Source organism: Nomascus leucogenys, chromosome 2 (assembly GCF_006542625.1).
Source record: "Nomascus leucogenys isolate Asia chromosome 2, Asia_NLE_v1, whole genome shotgun sequence".
Classification (NCBI taxonomy): domain Eukaryota; kingdom Metazoa; phylum Chordata; class Mammalia; order Primates; family Hylobatidae; genus Nomascus; species Nomascus leucogenys.
Genome location: NC_044382.1, coordinates 93130903 through 93152017, shown reverse-complemented (window position 1 = coordinate 93152017; position 21115 = coordinate 93130903). Strand labels below are relative to the sequence as shown.

The window sequence follows — 21115 nt, the reverse complement described above, 5'->3', positions numbered from 1 at the left end:
GGAATGGACATTACCAACTATATGCATATTCTGAATTTATTTTTTAAAAAGATGTTGAGTATACCTTTGAGATCTATAAGTATACTAATTCTTCCATAATAATTGCATGGACTAACTTAATTTCATTTCTGTTTTTATTGTCACCTAAATGAAAGCAGGATGTACTCTTGCACATTTCTGAATCCCAAGCATTACAGAACAGTTTTAGAACTAAACCTTTTCTCTTTACATTGAAAGGAGAAAGCAACCAGTTACCTCAGGAGAAACTGGTAGTTTTTCTAAAAAACAATGTTAGTCTCTGTCTTATTTATATTTCACATTTATTTGAAATGAATTGGTTATTTGAGGGTTATATTAGAACTTAATAACTATAATATATGTCTCTGGAAAATTATATGGTCATTTTCTGAAAAATGACTTCAGATATTTAGATATCTAGATATTTCAATTAGACGTTTGGAAATCAATGTGATGGTAATTTGGTGCTTTCTGAAGTGGAATTTCTCCTGCAAATCTGAGTATCCTGTATAAAAATTACCAATTATATAATATTGGACAGGTTGCCTGATAATTCTTAATCTACTTTTTCTTTTGTGCAGGGAAGATAATAGACCTTTCTTCTTATTTGACAGTATTGTTGTGAATACAATATGTGAAAATGCTTTGGAAAATGCTAATTATTATGTTTATCATCTTATTCATTATTATTTTAAGAATTATCTTTATCATTATTGTAATAAAAGTGGTAAGTGGCATTTACTTAAAGAAATTGCTAAATAATTTATATAGTAGAACGAAGAAGCAAAATACCAATAGTAACTTATTAATTTTGACATAGCAACAAAATATCAAACACAGTAACAGAGATAAGCAGTATGCACAACAGGTGGTATATTCAACAGGCTAACATCCAAGAAAATTGCATAAATTAATGATGTGGCACAGTGTCATATGATGTAGTCAAATGAGCTATACAACTGTGAGAGTCTTTCATAACAAGCACTGTGTAATAGGAACACACTTATTCTTCATAGCAAGGCATCTAAGGAGCATGTATCTTACATGTATAAAATTAAGAAATACAGTTAAATTGTTTATCTTGAAAAAAATCTCAGTATTACAGAAAAATATCAGCACACATTTAATGGAAATTGTCAAACTTTTACTTTACTTTTCCTGTTTTCCTGTCTTCCTTGTGGTATGGGATATTAATAACATTCAGCTATTAGATTTGGCATTAAGGTTTTCAAACCATGCAATTGCAATAGAAGATGAAAAATAATGGTCATTTTCTTTTTCATGCTTTTCTCCCTCAAAATGAGGAAAAACAAAGAAAAAATAAAAATCTTTTTGTTGTCAAAGCAGATATACACTTTTGCATTTATTATAAGAAATAAATTTATAAAATGGGGATACTTTGCATTAAATCATTTAGTATGCAGATAATGAAGTTTAAGTGGTGGGAGAGATTCAGGGCTGCTTTTCAGCCTTGGTAAGACTGATGGTTCTGTGGCAAAAAACTGTGGTTCTTTTAGAAGATGAACTTTCTCTGAAGGGTCAAAAAGACAGAAGAGTAGAAAGTTCCCAGAGGAAAATTGCAAGCGTTTGTAAGAAGCTTTACAAGTATCTTCTGCTACTTCTTTTCCCAATTGAAATAATCTTACAGATGCAGTGAGAGATAATATGAACCGCTGACAGTTACTTGAATTTTACCTTGGTTAGGGAACTGCATTTCTTTTACTGATGGAATGATACTAGGCATTTTACTTAAGCTAAATTCTGGTATTCTTTGAACTGAAGAAATTTGCCATTTTTTGCATTGAAGCAGAGGCATTGTAAAGAGATAGCAGAGTAAACTTTGTATTTCTGTAGAGCCATTTATAATAATATATATAAGGAGACCCTAGGCATAGGACCCTTCTATCCATTTCAGAAATACTTGATTCAAGTTTTAGCAATCAAAAGTAACGTAAAGCATTATTGTTAGATGAATTATATCACTGAGTGTGGACATGCGAAGGTTTATTCAGATTGCTCATTCTCTCATGGTAATAGTTACATCTTTCTAGAGAAAGCTGCAACACAGAGATTCAAGGAAGGCAGGTGGTAGTGACAGGGGAAGCATTTTGGGTATAACCAACATCTTCATGGCCTAAGTGTTCCCAAAATGTAATGCACATAGATTGATTCCATCTTAAGGCACAACTTTAAGAAACAGTTTCCGTGTATAGGACTTCTAGTTATATAAAATAGGATTGTGGACAAAGGCTCACATATTTAACTGCATACAACATGCTTATTTGTGTTTCAGAAAATTTTTTATGTTACCAAACTTTTTCTAAATATCTCATTGGCTCTTTTCTTACTCTAACGAAGCAAAAGAAAATGTAACTTCTAAAGACTATTAATAAGTGTTGCTGAAGTGGTAAATTTAATATTGGAAATAACTTATCTTTGAGAAGCACTACCTTCTGTATGCTGGCAAGACTTCCATGCCCTGTCCTCATATAAAACTGAGATGAATTAGGACTATTCTCTCAAGGGGAGAAGGAGAAAGAAATGTGGCTTTCTTAGTCTCACCAGTCAATGGCAAGAGGTAAATTAATAAAAAGAAAGTTTCTCCCTGGGATTTCCTAATCATGAGTCATCTTCCCTGTGGCACTGGGATCCTCATTCACACTAACTTGTATGACTCCAAGAGTAAACTTTAATGAAAAGTGGTCTTGGGAAGTTGGTGTCCTAAGTGTGTAACTGATGTAAATGCCAAACTTTTCTGTGGGGAAAAAAATAAAATACACAACTTTAATTGTTCTCACGGAAAAAACAAACTCCAAAGAACATTAATTTTAACAAACAAATTAATACTACATGTGTAGAAATAAGACATTATAAAAGGATTAAAATACAGATTAAATTTGCAAAGACTACATAGTAAAATCAGTATATACAGATTATAAAATAATTACATTAATCTCTTTGAACAAACCAAAAAAGATGGAGTTAAAAGCATGAAAAAGGCATAAATGACTATAAAATTGGCCAGTTATATCTGAAAGAGTAGAAAATTGAATTTCCGGAAAGGAAAATCATAACATTCAAATTTTTTTTTTAAAAGAATGGATTCATTAAGCTGAAAAACTGAACAGTAGGAACAACTAAAAAGGCATGGTGGGATGTGAGTCAATAGTTACAAAGCTTTGGTTAGTAAGGATGAATAAAGCATGGGGATCTATTGTACATCATTTTGGCTACAATTAATAATAATGTATTATATACTAGAAATTTGCTAGCAGGGTAGATCTCATGAGTTCTCACTACAAAATAGTGGTAACTATATGAGATGATGGATATGTTAATTAACTTGATTGTAGTAATCATTTGACAGTGTATACATATATAAAAGCATCACAATGCACACCTTATTTAACATTTTTGTTTGTTAATTATTTCTCAAAGAGCTGGGGAAAAAGACTTGCAGTAGAGGAGGGTATATCTAAAAATTATCTAGATTGTAGCACAGAGAGAAAATGAGATGAAAACATTTTTAAAAGGTTAAGAATAAAAGATAAATACAATTCAACATATATCTAATTGTATTTTCTCAAAGAGAGAATATAGAAGGTGGTAAGAAAAAAACAATATTCAAGATAAAAGTAGCTGAAATAGTGTCTAGAAATGATGAAAGATTTGGGATACATTGGAAACAAAAGCAAGAAAAATGAGAATCTACATTTGGATATAGCACAGTGAAAATACAGAATGCTAGAGACAAAGAGATCTCACAGACAGCCAGAGAGAAAATACAGATAATCAACAATGGAATAAAGATCAGATTTACATCCAAATTTTGTTTTCAAAACTTTTCATTGTGGTAAAATATACATAACATAAAATTTACCATCCTAACAATTTTTACATGTAGGGTTCGGTGGTATTAAATAATTTCATACTGTTTGTACAACCATGACCACAATCCATCTATAGAATTATTTTCTTCTTGTATGATGGGAACTCTATCTTTATTAAACAATAATTTTCCCTTCCCCTGTCAGCTCCTTGTAACTGTAATTCTACTTTCTGTCTCTATCATTTTTGACTACTCTTAAGTACCTCATGTCTTAGACCATTTTATATTGCTATAGCAAAATACCACAGCGTAGGTAATTTATAAAGAAAAACTGTATTTCTTACAGTTTTGGAAGCTGGGAAGCCCAAGGTTGAGAGGCCTTCATCTCGTGAGGACCCTCTTGATGGATCATCCCATGGTGGAAGATGGAGGGGAAGAGAGATCGAGAGAAGGCCAAACTGGTTTTATAACAAGCTCACGCCTGCAATAACTAACTCACTTCCACGATAATGACATTAAGAATTTCATGCAGGCAGAGCCCTGGTGACCTGGTAACCTAATCAGCCACTTAAAGGTCCCACTTCTGAAAACTGCTGCATTGGAGATTAATGCAATTAATATCTCACATGAACTTTGTGGGACACATTCAAACCATAGCATCATCTAAGTGGAATCATACAGTAACCTATTTTTTATGACTAACTTATTTCACTTAGCAAGATGTTCTCAAAGTTTATCCACATTTTAGCATACATTAGAATTTCACTCCTTTTTAAGGCTGAATAATATTCCATTGTATTTATATACCACATTTTGATATTCATTCATCCAGTAATGGACTGTTGTGATGCTTCCCAGTTTTAGCCATTGTGAATAATGCTGCTATGAACATGAATGTACACATATGTCTTTGAGACACTGCCTTCAGTATTTTGGGTACATTCTCAAAAGTGGAATTAACAGATTATATGATAAATCCACTTTAAATTTTTTGAGGAGCCGCAATACTATTTTCCACAGTGGCAATACTGTTTTATATTCCCACCACAGTACACAAGGGTTGCAGTTACTCCACATCCTCACCAACATGTATTTTATTTTCTGTTTTTTTATTATAATCATCCGAATAGTTGTAAGGTGATATCTCATTGAAGTTTTTATTCACATTTTCCCATGGAGTAGCATTGTTGAGCGTTGTTTCATGTATTTATTGGCCATTTGTATATCTTCTTTGAAGAAATGTCTACTCAGATCATTTGCTCTTTTTAAAAATCAGATTATTAGGTTTTTGCTGCTGTTGTTATTGAGATTTAAGAATTCACTATACATTCTGGATAGCAATTCCTTTTAGATACATGATTTATAAATATAGACTCCAATTCTGTGGATAAAGTTCTCTGCTGATAGAATCTTTTGATGTACAATTAAAAAAATTCATGTAGTTCATTTTGTCTATTTTTTCTTTTGATGTCTGTGCCTTTCATGTCATATCCAAGAAATCACTGCCAAACCCAATGTTGTGAAGCTTTTCTACTAAGAGTTGTTCATTCCTCTTCAATTTTTTGGAAAATTATGAAAAAATTTGTATTAGTTTGTCATTAAACGTTTGGTGGAAGTCACCAGTGAAGACATCAGGGATTTTTTTTTAATCAGGAGAATTTTGACTACTGATTAAATCTTCTTACTAATTATAGGTATATTCAGATTTCTTAATTCTTTGTAATTTAGTGATAACAGTGCTTGTGTTTCAAAAATTCATTCATTTTATCTAAGATATGTAATTTGTCAATGTAGAATTCTTAACTATAGTCTCATAAGCTTTATTATTTCTACAGAATTTGTAGTAATGTCCCCACTCTGATTTCTAATTTTAATAATTTGATTTTTCTTTTTTTTCTTAGTTTGTCTAGTTAAAAATTCATTAAACTTCTTGATTTTTTTCATGGAATCAACTTTTTATTAGTTTTCTGTAGTGTTTTTCTATTCTCTATTTTGCTTATTTCTGCTATAATCTTTACTGTTTCCTGCTTTCTTCTAGCTTTGGGTTTAGTTTGATCTTCATTTTCTTGTTCCTTAAGTTGTAAAGTCAGGTTGCTGATTGGAGATCTTCTTATTTCTAATATAAGCATTTGAAAGTATACATTTGCTCTTTAGCACTATACTTACTGTGTTCCCCAAATTTTGATGTGTGTTTTCATTTTTATTCATATCTAAGTATTTTTAAATTTCCATTGTGGTTGCTTATTTTATCCATTGGTTGTTTAAAAGTATGTTGTTTAATTTTTACAACTTTTTTGAGAATGTCAGTTTTCCTTCTTGTTATTTATTTTTAACTTCATTCCATTGTGGCTGGAGAACACAGGTTGTATTATCTCTGTCTTTGTTAATCTATTGAGACTTGATTTTTATCTTAGCATATGGTCTATCCTGAAAATGTCCCATGTGGATGTAAGAAGAATGTACATGCTGTTGCTGTTGGGTAGAATGTTCTGTATATGTCTGTTAGATCTTTTTGGTGTATTCTGTTGATTAAGTCCTCTGATTTTTTACTAATATTCTGTCTAGTTGTGCTATCTATTATTCAGTATGGGGTACTGAAGTCTCTATTATTGTAGAACTGTCTATTTTTCCCTTCAAATCTGTCGTTTTTTGCTTTATATATTTTGATGGTCTGTTATTTGGTTTGCAAATATTTATAATTATTATACTTTCTTCCTCTATGAAAACATTAATGTCTAATGTACTTTTGGCTCTTATGCCCTTTTTTAGTGAAAGTATATTTTATCTGATATTTGTATATCCACCTCTGCTCTCTTTTGGTTACAATGTGCATGGACTATCTTATTTCACGCTTTTTCTTACGATCTGTTTGTGTCTTTGGACTAAAGTGAGTATCTTCTAAGATCTCATTTAGTTGGAACATTTTGTTAAAACCCATTCTTCAAATCCCTGCTTTTTGAGTAGAGGATTTAATCCATTTGCATTTAAAGTGGTAACTGATAAAGAGGGATGTATTTCTGGCATTTTTCTGTTTGTTTCCTTTATACCTTATACCTTTTGTCCCATATGTCCTGCATTAATATTTTCTTCTTTGTATAGCTGATTTTTTATATTGAAACATTTAATTCCTTTCTCATTTCCTTATGTGTATATTCTACAGCTACTCTCTTTGGTTACTATGGGGGCTGCATTTTAATGTCCTAAATTTATAGTACTCTAATTTGTTATACTAGCTTAACTTTGATCAACAAAAGCTGCTTATTTACAGTGTAGTCATCACCACTTTAGTTGTTTATGTCACAAAATTACATTTTTATATATTGCGTGCCCCAAAACATACACTAATAATCTTTAAATGCATTACTCTATTAAATTATGTATAAAATAAACTGCTGAGTTACAAACCACAGTTACAATAATACTAGCTTTTACAATAATAATTTTAAAAAGTGTATTAATATCTTAAATTATGTGGGAACAAATATTAAAGTTACAAATCGTTACTAAAATAATAGATTTTATAGGTCTAGTCCCAATGAGGTCCCTCAGGTTTTGTTGATCTGGGTATGTGTCAATTTTTCTTTTAGTTTCGAAGACAGTGTTGCTGGATACAGGATTCTTGATTGACATTTTTTTTTTGTAGCATTTTGAATATATCGCCCACTGCCTTCTGGTCTGTATAGTTTCTGATGAGAAATCTGCTGACAATCTTATTGAGAATGCTTTGTACGTGATGAAATGCTTTTTACTGCCTTAAAAATTTTCTATTTGCCTTTTTCTTTTCAAAGTTTTATTATAATGTGTTTTGAAATTGTTCTCTTTGAATTCATTGTAATTGAAGTTCATCAACCTTTTGGTTGTTTACATTCATGTCTGTTATCAAATTTTGGGAATATTCAGCCATTCTCTTTTTTTTTTACAGTACATAATTTATTATACCACTTATACAAAATTCTAAAACACTCAAAACTATGGTATGGCAAATTTATGTTATATATGTTTTAACACAATTTAAAATATGAAAAAAATCTATAGTGATATTAATAACAAGCAAACAAGTGGTTTCCTGGGGCCTAGAACTGACTGCAGAGGAACACGAGGAAAGTTTTTGGGGTGACAGAACTGTTCTATATCTTGATTATGGGATTGATTACATAGATGCATACACTTGTCAAAACTCATCAAAGTGTACACTTAAAATAGGTACATTTTATTGTATGTAAATTATACCTCAGTAAAGGTACTTGGTGAGGGGAAGAGTTGAAAACCTACCAATGGGTACCGTGCTCAGTGCCCAAGTGATGGGTTCAATTTTACCCCAAACCTCAGCATCACACAATATATCCTTGTAACAAACCTACACATGTACCCCCAAATCTAAAATAAGAGATAAATTTTTAAAAAAAGAAATGCACTATCAAGCCTTGAAAAGACGTGGAAAAACCTTAAATGCATATCGCTAAGTGAAAGGAGCCCATCTGGAAAGGCAACATACTATAGGATTCCAACCATATGACATCCTATAGAGGGCAAAATATGGAGGAAGTAAAAAGATCTGTGGTTTCCGGAAGTCTAGTTATTTCTGCCTTCATCTAGGTCTCTTTTACTTCTAAGATTTCCACAATGTGTAAGTTAATATGCTTGACTCTCTTTCATAGGTTCTGTTCACCTTTCTTAAATTTTTTAAAAATTTTATTCAGACTGACTTATTTCCATTGTCTTTTCCTCGACTCTGCTGATTCTTTTATCTGCCTACTTAACTCTGCCATTGGATATTTCTAATGAATTTTTCATTTCTGTTATTGTATTTTTCATTTCTAGGATGTATTTTTGGTTCTTTTTAGATTTCCCATCTCCTTGTTGATATTTCCATTTTTTAAATAAATTATTTTCTTGACTCCATATCTTAAAGATGCCATTTAGGATCTTTGAGGCAGTTGTCTTAGTCTTTGTCTAGTATATCTGCCATTAGATCTTTTTCAGGGTCAATTACTGTTGCTTTTTTCTTTTTTTTTGAGTGGGTCATACTTTTCTGCTTCTTTGAATATCTTGTGAAGTGTTGAAACTGGACATTTGAATCTAATTATGTAGTAAATTTGGAAATCACATTTCTCCCCTTTTCAGGGTGTTTTGCTTATTATTATTATTATTATTACTATTATTATTATATCATTATTATTATTTAATTTTCATGCTGTCTTTATAATGAGAATTACTTCAAAGTGTAAACTTAAGGTCTTCTCAGGTCTTTTCTGAATCTGTGCCTTTTCCTCAGCATACATGGTCACTTTCTAATTTTCTTCATGTATGAAATTGCTTTTCAATGTCCTGTCCTTCTATGTCTTGCTGCTAAAATGGGAAAAATAGAAAAATGAGAAATGAGGAATGGATGGATGATGTTGTGGTCCTTTAAATATTCTGAAAGTCACTTTGGCTCAAGGGCAATTTATTGGCAACAATGGAGAGAAGTGCAACAAAATGGCTGCCCATCATTTTTCTGCACCTCTGTGATCAGAAGCAGCAATCACTGACAGGAGCACAGATTCCTAATATTTGGAGAACAGGGTGCTTTGAGGGTACCCTGCTTTCCACAAGCTGTGTGCAGGCTGCTTTTCTAATCCTTGCACATTTTTCCGTCAGAAGGATGAGGGTTGAGAATGAGGAGCTGCTATTGAGCTAAGAGCTGAAATTTACCATTGATGCATTACCAGAATTTGCAGGCCTTTCATAGACTCAATAGTTCCAAAATAGTTCCATCAAACAGATTCTGAGAGTGCATTTGTTGTTTAAGTACAGAGACAGTTTCTTCATGCTTCCTACTCCACTGTCTCCCCAGAATCCTGCTCTACATCTAACGTTTTAATGGCAACAATTGAAGATGGAAGACACTAACTTGTGTTTTTCAAGAGCTTAGAGTACTTATATCCTGGAATTATATCCAGGAAAATTGCCCCTCACAAATAAAGGCAAATGAAAGATATTTTCAAAATGACAGAAGCTGAGATAATTCAACACCAACAGATATACACCAGAGGAACTCCTAAATTATTTATTTCCAGAAGAAAAAAATAATAATGTTAGGAAATTCTGCACAAAGGAATAGTGAACAAATAAAAAGGTAAACATGTAGGAAAATATCACTATGATTTTATTTTATGAATACAATGTAGCTCAAACTTTGAAAATCAGATCACAATATTAACATGTTAAAAAGAAAAAAACATATCTAAAATAGTTGCAGAAAATCATTTAATAGCATTAAGTAATTATTTATAACCAAAATTCTCAGCACAAAGTAAAATCAAAGGGAATTCTTTCTTAAATTGATAAAGATTCTCTACCAAAATCTTCAGCAAACCTTACACTCACAAGAAATGTTGCAATTGCATATATAAACTGCCTTAACTTTTCTTCCTTTTAGCATCCCTGTGTGGTAGAAAGCTAGGCCCTTTGTTTGTTTTAGTCCTATATTTAGTATAAGATGGCTTGGAACCAGAACAGTTGTAGCAGTCTGAGGTGTAGATTGCTTTCCCTTCTACTACGTGTATGGAGGAACGGATTTGCTCTGAGGCGGTAAGTATCACATAATGCTTTAACATGGTATAGTATAGAGTTAGAATGCCTAAATTCTAACTTAGCGTCAGATTAGCTATGAGCTCTTCATTAAGTGTGCAGGTCTCAAACTGACATGTTTGATCAGTGAGGCCTGCTGACCAGGTTGTATTTAATGTCCCTTTCCTTGGATGGGCTGGAGCTGGCTGCCATACTTCTCAAACTTGAGTGAATATACAGCTTCCCAGGGCTCCTGGGAAGCCGTTAAACTGTAGATACTGTTTAATTGGATTTAAGGTGCAGCCTGACTTTCAGCTTTTCTAACAATCTTTTAGTGATGCCAATGCTGCTGGATCAAATATATTTAAGTAATACATTGTAAATAGCAATGTATTTTTCTAAAGCATCTTTAGAATACTTCTCCCAATCAGTATACTTTATTGAACTTAAAAGAGATTCAACCTACAAGAAAATGACTTGCAGGCAACTTGAGGGGAGGGGTTTGCAGTATTCTTTTTTTTATTATTATACTTTAAGTTCTGGTGTACATGTGCACAATGTGCAGGTTTGTTACATAGCTATACATGTGCCATGTTGGTTTGCTGCATCCATCTACTCGTCATTTCCATTGGGTATTTCTCCTAATGCTTTCCCTCCCCCAGGCACTCACCCCCCTGACAGGCCCTGGTGTGTGATGTTCCCCTCCCTGTGTCCATGTGTTTTCATTGTTCAACTCCCATTTATGAGTGAAAACATGCAGTGTTTGGTTTTCTCTTCTTGTGTTACTTTGCTGAGAATGATGGTTTCCAGTTTCATCCATGTCCCTGCAAGGGACATGAACTCACCCTTTTTTATGGCTGCATAGTATTCCGTGGCATATATGTACCTCATTTTCTTTATCCAGTCTATCATTGATGGACATTTGAGTTGGTTCCAAGACTTTGCTATTGTGAACAGTGCTGCAGTAAACATATGTGTGCAATGTGTCTTTATAGTAGAATGATGAATGATTTATAATCCTTTGGGTATATACCAAGTGATGGGATTGCTGGGTCAAATGGTATTTCTAGTTCTAAATCCTTTAGGAATCTAGAATGGTTAAACTAATGTCTTCCATAATGGTTGAACTAATTTACACTCCCACCAACAGTGTAAAAGCATTCCTATTTCTTCACATCCTCTCCACCATCTGTTGTTTCCTGACTTTTTAATGATCGCCATTCTAACTGGTGTGAGATAGTATCTCATTGTGGTTTTGATTTGCATTTCTCTAATGACCAGTGATGATGAGCATTTCTTCATATGTCTGTTGGCTGCATAAATGTCTTCTTTTGAGAAGTGTCTGTTCATATCATTTGCTCATTTTTTGATGGGGTTGTTTGTTTTCTTCCTGTAAATTTGTTTAAGCTCTTTGTAGATTCTGGATATTAGCCTTTGTCAGATGGATAGATCACAAAAATTTTCTCCCAATCTGTAGGTTGTCTGTTCACTCTGCTGATAGTTTCTTTTCCTGTGCAGAAGCTCTTTAGTTTAATTAGATCCCATTTGTCTATTTTGGCATTTGTTGCCGTTGCTTTTGGTGTTTTAGTCATGAAGTCTTTGCCCATGCCTATGTCCTGAATGGTATTGCCTAGGTTTTCTTATAGGGTTTTTATGGTTTTAGGTCTTACATTTAAATCTTTAATCCATCTTGAGTTAATTTTTGTATACAGTATAAGGAAGGGGTCCAGTTTCAGCTTTCTGCATATGGCTAACCAGTTTTCCCAGCACCAGTTATTAAATAGGGAATCTTTTCCCCATTTCTTGTTTTTGTCAGGTTTGTCAAAGATCAGATGGTTGTAGATGTGTGGTGTTTTTTCTGAGGCCTTTGTTCTGTTCCATTGGTCTATATATCTGTTTTGGTACCAGTACCTTGCTGTTTTGGTTTCTGTAGCCTTGTGGTATAGTTTGAAGTCAGGTAGCATGATGCCTCCAGCTTTGCTCTTTTTGCTTTGGATTGTCTTGGCTATGCAGGCTCTTTTTTGGTTCCATATGAAATTCAAAGTAGTTTTTTCCAATTCTGTGAGGAAAATTGTGGTAGCTTGATGGGGATAGCATTGAAACTATAAATTAATTCGGGCAGTATAGCCATTTTCATATTGATTCTTCCTATCCATGAGCATGGAATATTCTTCCATTTGTTTGTGTCTTCTTTTATTTCTTTGAGCAGTCATTTGTAGTCTCCTTGAAGAGGTCCTTCACATACCTTTTAAGTTGTATTCCTTGGTATTTTATTCTCCTAGTAGCAATTGTGAATGGTACTTCAGTCATGGTTTGGCTTCCTGTCTGTTATTGCTGTATAGGAATGTTTGTGGCTTTTGCATATTGATTTTTCATCCTGAGACTTTGCTGAGGTTGCTTATTAGCTTAAGGAGATTTTGGGCTGAGACAATGGGGTTTTCTAAATATACCATCATGTCATCTGCAAACGGAGACGATTTGACTTATTCTTTCCCTAATTGAATACTCTTTATTTCTTTCTCTTGCCTGATTACCCTGAGCAGAACTTCCAAAACTATGTTGAATAGGAGTGGTGAGAGAGGGCATCCTTGTCTTGTGCCAGTTTTCAAAGGGAATGCTTCCAGTTTTTGCCCATTCAGTATGATATTGGCTTTCGGTTTGTCATAAATAGCTCTTTTTATTTTGAGATACTTTCTATCAATACCTAGTATTGAGAGTTTTTAGCATGAATGGGCTTTTGAATTTTTTCAAAGGCCTTTTCTGCATCTATTGGATAATCATGTGATTTTTGTCATTGGTTCTGTTTATGTGATGGATTACGTTTATTGATTTGCATATGTTGAACCAGCCTTGCATCCCAGGGATGAAGCCGACTTGATCATGGTGGATAAACTTTTTGATGTGCTGCTGGATTCAGTTTGCCAGTATTTTTGTTGAAGATTTTCGCATTGATGTTCATCAGGGATATTGGCCTAAAATTTTTGTTGGTGTTGTGTCTTTGCCAGCCTTTGGTATCAGGATGATGCTGGCCTCATAAAATGAGTTAGGGAGGATTCCCTCTTTTTCTATTGATTGGAATAGTTTCAGAAGGAATGGTACCAGCTTCTCTTTATACCTCAGGTAGAATTTGGCTGTGAATCCATCTGGTCCTGGACTTTTTTTGGTTGGTAGGCTATTAATTATTGCCTCAATTTTAGAACCTGTTATTGGTCTATTCAGAGATTTGACTTCTTACTGGTTTAGTCTTGGGAGGGTGTATGTGTCCAGGAATTTATCCATTTCTTCTAGATTTTCTAGTTTATTTGCTTACAGGTGTTTATAGTATTCTCTGATGGTAGTTTGTATTTCTGTGGGATCAGTGGTAATATCCCCTTTATCATTTTTTATTTCATCCATTTGATTCTTCTCTCTTTTCTTCTTTATTAGTCTTGTTAGCAGTCTATCTATTTTGTTGATCTTTTCAAAAAACCAGCTCCTGGATTCATTGATTTGTTGAAGGGATTTTGTGTCTCTATCTCCTTCAGTTCTGCTCTGATCTTAGTTATTCCTTGTCTTCTGCTAGCTTTTGAATTTGTTTGCTCTTGTTTCTCTAGTTTTTTTAATTGTGATTTTAGGGTATCGATTTTAGATCTTTCCTGCTTTCTCTTGTGGGCATTTAGTGCTATAAATTTCCCTCTACACACTGCTTTAAAGGTGTCCCAGAGATTCTGGTATGTTTTGTCTTTGTTCTCATTGGTTTCAAAGAACATCTTTATTTCTGCCTGCATTTCATTATTTACCCAATAGTCATTCAGGAGCAAGTTGTTCAGTTTCCATGTAGTTGTGTGGTTTTGAGTGAGTTTCTTAATCCTGAGTTCTAGTTTGATTGCACTGTGCTCTGAGAGACAGTTTGTTGTGATTTATGCTCTTTTATATTTGGTGAGGAGTGTTTTACTTCCAATTATGTGGTCAATTTTAGAATAAGTGTGATGTGGTGCTGAGAAGAATGTATATTCTGTTGATTTAGGGTAGAGAGTTCTGTAGATGTCTAGTAAGTCCACTTGGTCCAGAGCTGAGTTCAAGCCCTGGATATCCTTGTTAATTTTCTGTCTCGTTGATCTGTCTAACATTGACAGTGGGGTCTTAAAGTCTCCCACTATTATTGTGTGGGAGTCAAAGTCTCTTTGTAGTTCTCTAAGAACTTGCTTTATGAATCTGGGTGATCCTGTATGGGGTGCATATATATTTAGGATAGTTAGCTTTTCTTGTTGCATTGATCCCTTTACCATTATGTAATGGCCTTCTTTGTCTCTCTTGATCTTTATTGGTTTAAAGTCTGTTTTATCAGACTAGGATTGCAACCCCTGCTTTTTTTGCTTTTCATTTGCCTTGTAGATCTTCCTCCATCCCTTAATTTTGAGCCTATGTGTGTCTTTGCATGTGAGATGGGTCTCCTCAATACAGCACACTGATGGGTCTTGACTCTTTATCCAGTTTGCCTGTCTGTATCTTTTAACTGGGGCTTTTAGTCCATTTACATTTAAGGTTAATATTGTTATGTGTGAATTTGATCCTGTCATTATGATGCTAGCTGGCTATTTTGCCCATTAGTTGATGCAGTTTCTTCGTAGTGTCGATGGTTGTTACAATTTGGCATGTTTTTGTAGTGGACGGTAGTGGTTGTACCTTTTCATGTTTAGTGCTTCCTTCAGGAGCTCTTGTAGGGCAGGCCCGGTGGTGACAAAAATCTCTCAGCATTTCCTTGTCTGTAAAGCCTTTTATTTCTCCTTCACTTATAAAGCTTAGTTTGGCTGTATATGAAATTCTGGGTTGAAAATTCTTTTCTTTAAGAATGTTGAATATTGGCCCCCTCTCTCTTCTAGCATGTAGAGTTTCTGTAGAGATCCGCTGTTAGTCTGATGGGCTTCCCTTTGTGGGTAACTTGACCTTTCTCTCTGGCTGCCCTTAACATTTTTTCCTTCATTTCAACCTTGGTGAATCTGACGATTATGTGTGTTGGGGTTGCTCTTCTAGAGGAATATCTTTGTGGTGTTCTCTGTATTTCCTCAATTTGAATATTGGCCTGCCTTGCTAGGTTGGGGAAATTCTTCTGGATAATATCCTGAAGAGTGTTTTTGGTTCCCTACACATTCAGGGAAACTTCCCTAGTAATGAACTGTAGAAATAATCCCTGAAAGTATAGTCTTGCAGGCAACTTTTTAAAAAAATATTATTTACATTAAATTCCTTTAATTAGCAATGTATCTGTTCAATTTCACTGATACACTAAAATCAATGAGGTGTTAAATCTTTTTTTAAAAAATTTTAGCATGACTGAAGGTATCATGCTATAATATAAGAAACAACACTGGATTTGTAAGCCTGAGACCTGGGTGCTAATCTCCTCTACCTCTAATTGGTTATTATTGAAAATTTAGGTTATCTAAATCTGTTTTTTCATCTAGGAATTAAGAGTTGAATGAGCTACATGATTTCTCTGGATTGCTCTAGCTGTAAACTGATATGATTATAAAACTTTCATAATTATAGGAGCTTTGAGGTAGCTTATAGATGACATTTCAAATCATTTATACATAAGCTAAGCAGCGAAGTCCAGAGTTGAGTCCAGGCAATTATCTCAATCATTGAGAAACATAATGAGTATTTTCAATTGGATCATGGGTATTACATGCCTTAGTTCATAAAATTCACTGGAAATAGATCAGTTTGTCTTTTATTCTTGTAGTCATCACTGTAACTTTTGTTAAACTAGAAGGATAATAAAATTAAAAATTGCAAAAGAAAAGCATTCATGTATTGTGAACACTTAGAAGCACACATTATGCTTCCTATTACCCTATTCCTACAACTACCATAAAAATAATAAAATTCAAAAAATATTTATATTTTAAATAGTTTTGGGGCTACTTAATAGGGTTAGCATAATAATTTTCTCAAGACTTCTTTGATTCCTGGGATTTATTCATTAAAAAATTGAATAAGCATACATATTTATTAACTTAGACATGGAATTTAATGTTTGTTGTCTTGAAGACTTTGTAAGAATTTATAGCCTATAATGTTCTATTTGGGACAGTTTAGAAAAATTATATTTTAAACATTTCACATAATAGAACAGGGGAGCTATAATGGAAAGGATTAAATTATGACAATTTATCTTCAACGTGTTTTGGAAGGAAGATTGATGTTCTTTCCTGCAAAGGTAAATTGGCCTAATAATTTTAGCATGGTGAAATTTATGAAATCTAGGAAACCTTTTAACTTATATTTCTGTACATCTATATTAATAAAAGATTCTCCATAGCCTAAAATAGACTTTCCTTTGCATGCATTCATTTTATGAAAGTCAAATGCTAAATTAGAAAGGAAAAGGAATAAAGCAAATTGGGCATGAAGATAAAGCAGATGTTTCTGACACTGTAAAGACCTAGCAGAGTGAGTCAAAGTCATGATGGGAGAGATTTGTCATTGGAGTTACTGCATGCTGTTCCTACCCCCTTCTCCGTGATCTGAGCCAAGTCCTAGTATGGATTGCCTCCTGATTCCTTCTGTGTTTTTGTGTTTCTTTTTCTTTCTTTTTTTCTTTTTTTGAGATAGAATCTCACTGTTGTCACCCAGGCTGGATTTCAATGGCACAACCTTGGCTCACTGCAACCCCCGCCTCCCTGGTTCAAGCAATTCTCCTGCCTCCCATGTAGCTGGGATTACAGGGGGGTGCCACCACACCTGGATAATTTTTATATTTTTAGTAGAGATGGGGTTTCGTCATGTTGGCCAGGCTGGTCTCAAACTCCTGATATCAGGTGGTCCGCCCATCTCGGCCTCTTAAACTGCTGGGATTACAGGTGTGAGCCACAACACCTGGCCGGTTTTGCATTTCTTTCTCCACTACCGCACCCCACTAAATGGTATCTGCCCTATCTTCTCTATTTATACCTTTAGTATGTGGATCTCTTCTAAGTATATACAATTTGACTGCAAATTCAGAATTACCTGGGAGCTTTAAGAAGTACTGGTGCCTGGGGTCCTAGCCACAGAGATTCTGATTTAATAGGTCGGAGATGTGGCCTGGGCATTGGGTTTTTTAAAAGCTTTCCAGGTGACTGATGTGTAATTGAAGCCCACTGAAATCTACCAGGTAGTCTACTGGCTGTTTTGAATTACCACCTTACTTAATGCTCACAATACTCTTCTAGGTAGATATTATATTCCTTTGTAGAGGAAAATAAGTGGAATATCAGGAAGACTTAATGACTAGCTAGCTCAATACCACTAGTACATGGTAGCTACAGGATTCTATCCATGTTCTACATTATTGCACATTTGCTCTTTTCCTTTACTTTAGAAGCAGGCTGAGTTTTATGTTCTGTGACCCAGATTCTCATCTAGAGCAAAGCCATAGTCTCTTTACTTGCTGTATCAAGCTTTTGTTAAAACAATAGTCTTTATATAAACTTAAAGAAACATTTACTTATGTATAAAATTTTCTGCATCTATAATAGCAAGATGACTTAGGTTATTTTTCCCCTTAATGTAATGTGGAGCTGCAGTGGTCCATTTGAATTTAAATTGGCATGTTCTGTCTTTTAACCTGATCAGCAGCACGAAGATCTTTATTTGGTATTTTCTTTATTTTATATAGTGACAAGAAGTTTGAATCTGCCCTTATTTAATTTTAACTATGCATTTAAATATGTGTATGTATTTTCAATATTGTGGGCCCTGTCACAAAATCCAGGCCATTTCTATTAGTAACTTACATAATTTTATGGCAGGACCAGAATGCCACTCAAAACACTTTTCTGAGATTTCCTAAAATTACATTTAACAATATATTTATTCAATATATTCCAATATTACATTTGATAATTATGTTGAATTGTGGATTTCCCACACTTCATCTTATATGCTAAAATTGCTGTTTATATTTAAGTCATTTATTTGTTGAGGAAAGAGGCACCCTAACTTAAAAGAAGAGCACTTTGATGGATTATTTTATGTGCAGCTGACAAAAGTTGTAATTTAATTACAAAAAGGATCCATTCTACCAAGAGTGTTTAAATGCTAAATAGAAAATACGTTGAATAGTGGGAGGGTACATTGGTACCACCAGTTGGGAAGCTGTGTGTTACTATCTTCTGAAGCTAATATAAGTTAACACACTAACATACATGTAACCTAAAACCAAGCAATTAAAAATAAATTGCTTATAAAAAATGTCTATAGTGGCATTATTTATATTAAAAAACTGGAAACAACCAAATGACCATAAGCCACAAGAAGAGTAAATAAATTGGCATATTCATCAAGAAAATACAGAAATGAAGAAAAACTACTTCATCCAAAGATATTGATGAATCTCATGGACATAATGTTGGGTGGAAAAAAAAAAACAGACATGATAGAATACATTCAATTCATGTGAAATCCAGGAGCAGGCAAAAGTGACCTGTGATGATGGTAGCTAGGAAAGTGGTTACCTTCAAGGTTGATTTTTGACTGGGTAAGAGCACAGGAGAGCTTTGTGGAGTGTGAGAAATGACTTATGTTTTAATCTAGGAGGCTCTGGGGGTACATAGATATGTACACATGGAGCTCCATATGCGTGACTTGTGCACTTTACACTTGTGCACTTGTGCACTTTTTTGGTTGAGTTATGACTCAACCAAAGTGAGGTTGGGGTGTGTGTATATCTATTTTAAAAAATGATCTACAAGGACAGAGGCTCTGGGTGAGCAAGACCTTAGGACACAGCAAATATTTGTATAAGGATAAAGAAAAATTAATTGTGATCTCAGAAGATTTAGAATTAGCGCTCCAGATGGTCATGTCACTCACAGTGCTTAGATGAGAAATTTATTTTTTCAACACTTGCCTGTCATCTAGGGCGTACTAGAATTAATTTTTAAGATTACTATTTTTTTCTGTGAATTATTTAAATGACTTAAAAATTGCAGTCTTAACAAAAAAGAAAAGGAACATACTCTTCTTAGAATACATGGTTTTAACATAATGACAGCAGGGCTCGAAACTTAACATTGCCCTAAGGTAACCTCCCCCCATGTGTAAAAATATTTTTATTTTCTCTCACACTTTGGATAAATTACTTTCATTAATCTGAAGATTTCTAATCTGACCTCATTGTCATCATTAGCATTTTATGTAACAGTAACTGTTTATTAAATGTTACTTTGAGCTAAAAAGTATTTTCTAGAAGAATGTGTAGATTTCAAGGTTCAGTTATTTTCCTTGTCAAGAGAATGACTTTAGAGTATCATTTTAAAATGTGTGGTAGCTTTGTCAGAATTGTTATTAATTTTTCATGAAAATTCTTCTCTCTTAACTGAGGTTTTCTATTTGGTATTTGTAAGGCATCTCTGGAATTGAGGGGAAGCAGTGATAACATGGAGTGAAACTGTAGGTTTAAGAGAAAGAGGAAAAACATTTATCACTACCAAAGAAAGATAGCATTGTTGGCTTGAGAAACAAACAAAACCCCCAACAATTAATTAAAAAAAGAAAAGTTTTATTTCTGTGGAGAAGAGAGGATAAATGGGGAAATTCTGTCATGAGATACTAATCTTCAACATAATTATGCCATAGGAGTTTGAGCTTTAAAGTTAAAAATTGTGTCCTCAATATGTAGCACCAGACTCACAGCTCATGAGAGGAAATGTAAGTACATTATACTGTATGAAGTTCTGTATCTTTATATAAACTTTGAAAAGAAATTTGACAGTATCTTTTAATATATCCTGTAAAAATCTAATTAACTAATTGTCGTGGGTCCAAAATGAAGTAACTGAGTGATTGGTGATGGAATTTTTGCCACTTGCATGATCATAAGGTTGTATTAAATCTCCTAAGGAATCTGTTTGAAAAATATACTGCTGTAAAAAGAAACCAATTTAAATTTTAAAAATTACAATCAAATATGTATCAGACCAATTGATCTTTTTATACAAATGATATTATTTAAAAATATTTTAGTTTTACACATAACATTATGACTCATCTTGTTCAGATAGATTTTTGTTTTATAAAATTGAATCATAAGTTAATAATTTACTGTCTGTTTTATTTTAATATTTCTAAAAATTACTACCTGAAAGAATACTAAATTTAATTTTGTACATGGCCAAGGAAATAACAATTCTTCCAAATGAAATTGAATTAACTTGAAATACAATAGACAGCATGTACCCATCATATAAAAGCCAATTACAATTAAGATGATCACTATTTTAAACTGCTGTACAGCAGACTAGGAAAATATTTGGGTAACTAGACACATTAGGAATATTTATATGCACATGTCACCTTAAGGTTTACAGTCTTTCCTACAAACAGTCACTGCTTCTGTCTTCCAGATTCTAGATACCAGTTAGTACCTGCCTATTTGCATATCCTCCAGGCCATTCACACTCAGCATTTTCAAAACAAATGCTTTGTAATCTTTCCACTTTATGCCCAAACTGGATAATTTATTTGTAATAAAGGCCAGCAATTAAGAAGACCTGTTAGCCACTAGATCATATTGATTCTACATCTCAGATTTTTCTTAAATTCCTCTTCTCTTCTTTCGTATGTCCACTTCTCTCACACTGAATTTTGTAGGTGATCCCTTAAATATCTCCCTGCCTTCAACTTGCTTTGTCCTCATTATTTTCTTTATACTGTTGGGCAGAATTATATCTCTAAAATATAGATCCAATC

The 21115-nt window shown here is 33.6% G+C and overlaps 1 protein-coding gene and 1 pseudogene across 1 annotated transcript in view; one reads left to right on the top strand and one right to left on the bottom strand.

The window, feature by feature from the left end:
• The window catches only part of EDIL3 (EGF like repeats and discoidin domains 3), a 451805-nt gene that overhangs the window by 47777 nt on the left and 382913 nt on the right, over positions 1 to 21115 (top strand). The window lies entirely within an intron of this gene.
• On the bottom strand, positions 15485 to 15585 carry LOC115832064 (annotated as a pseudogene).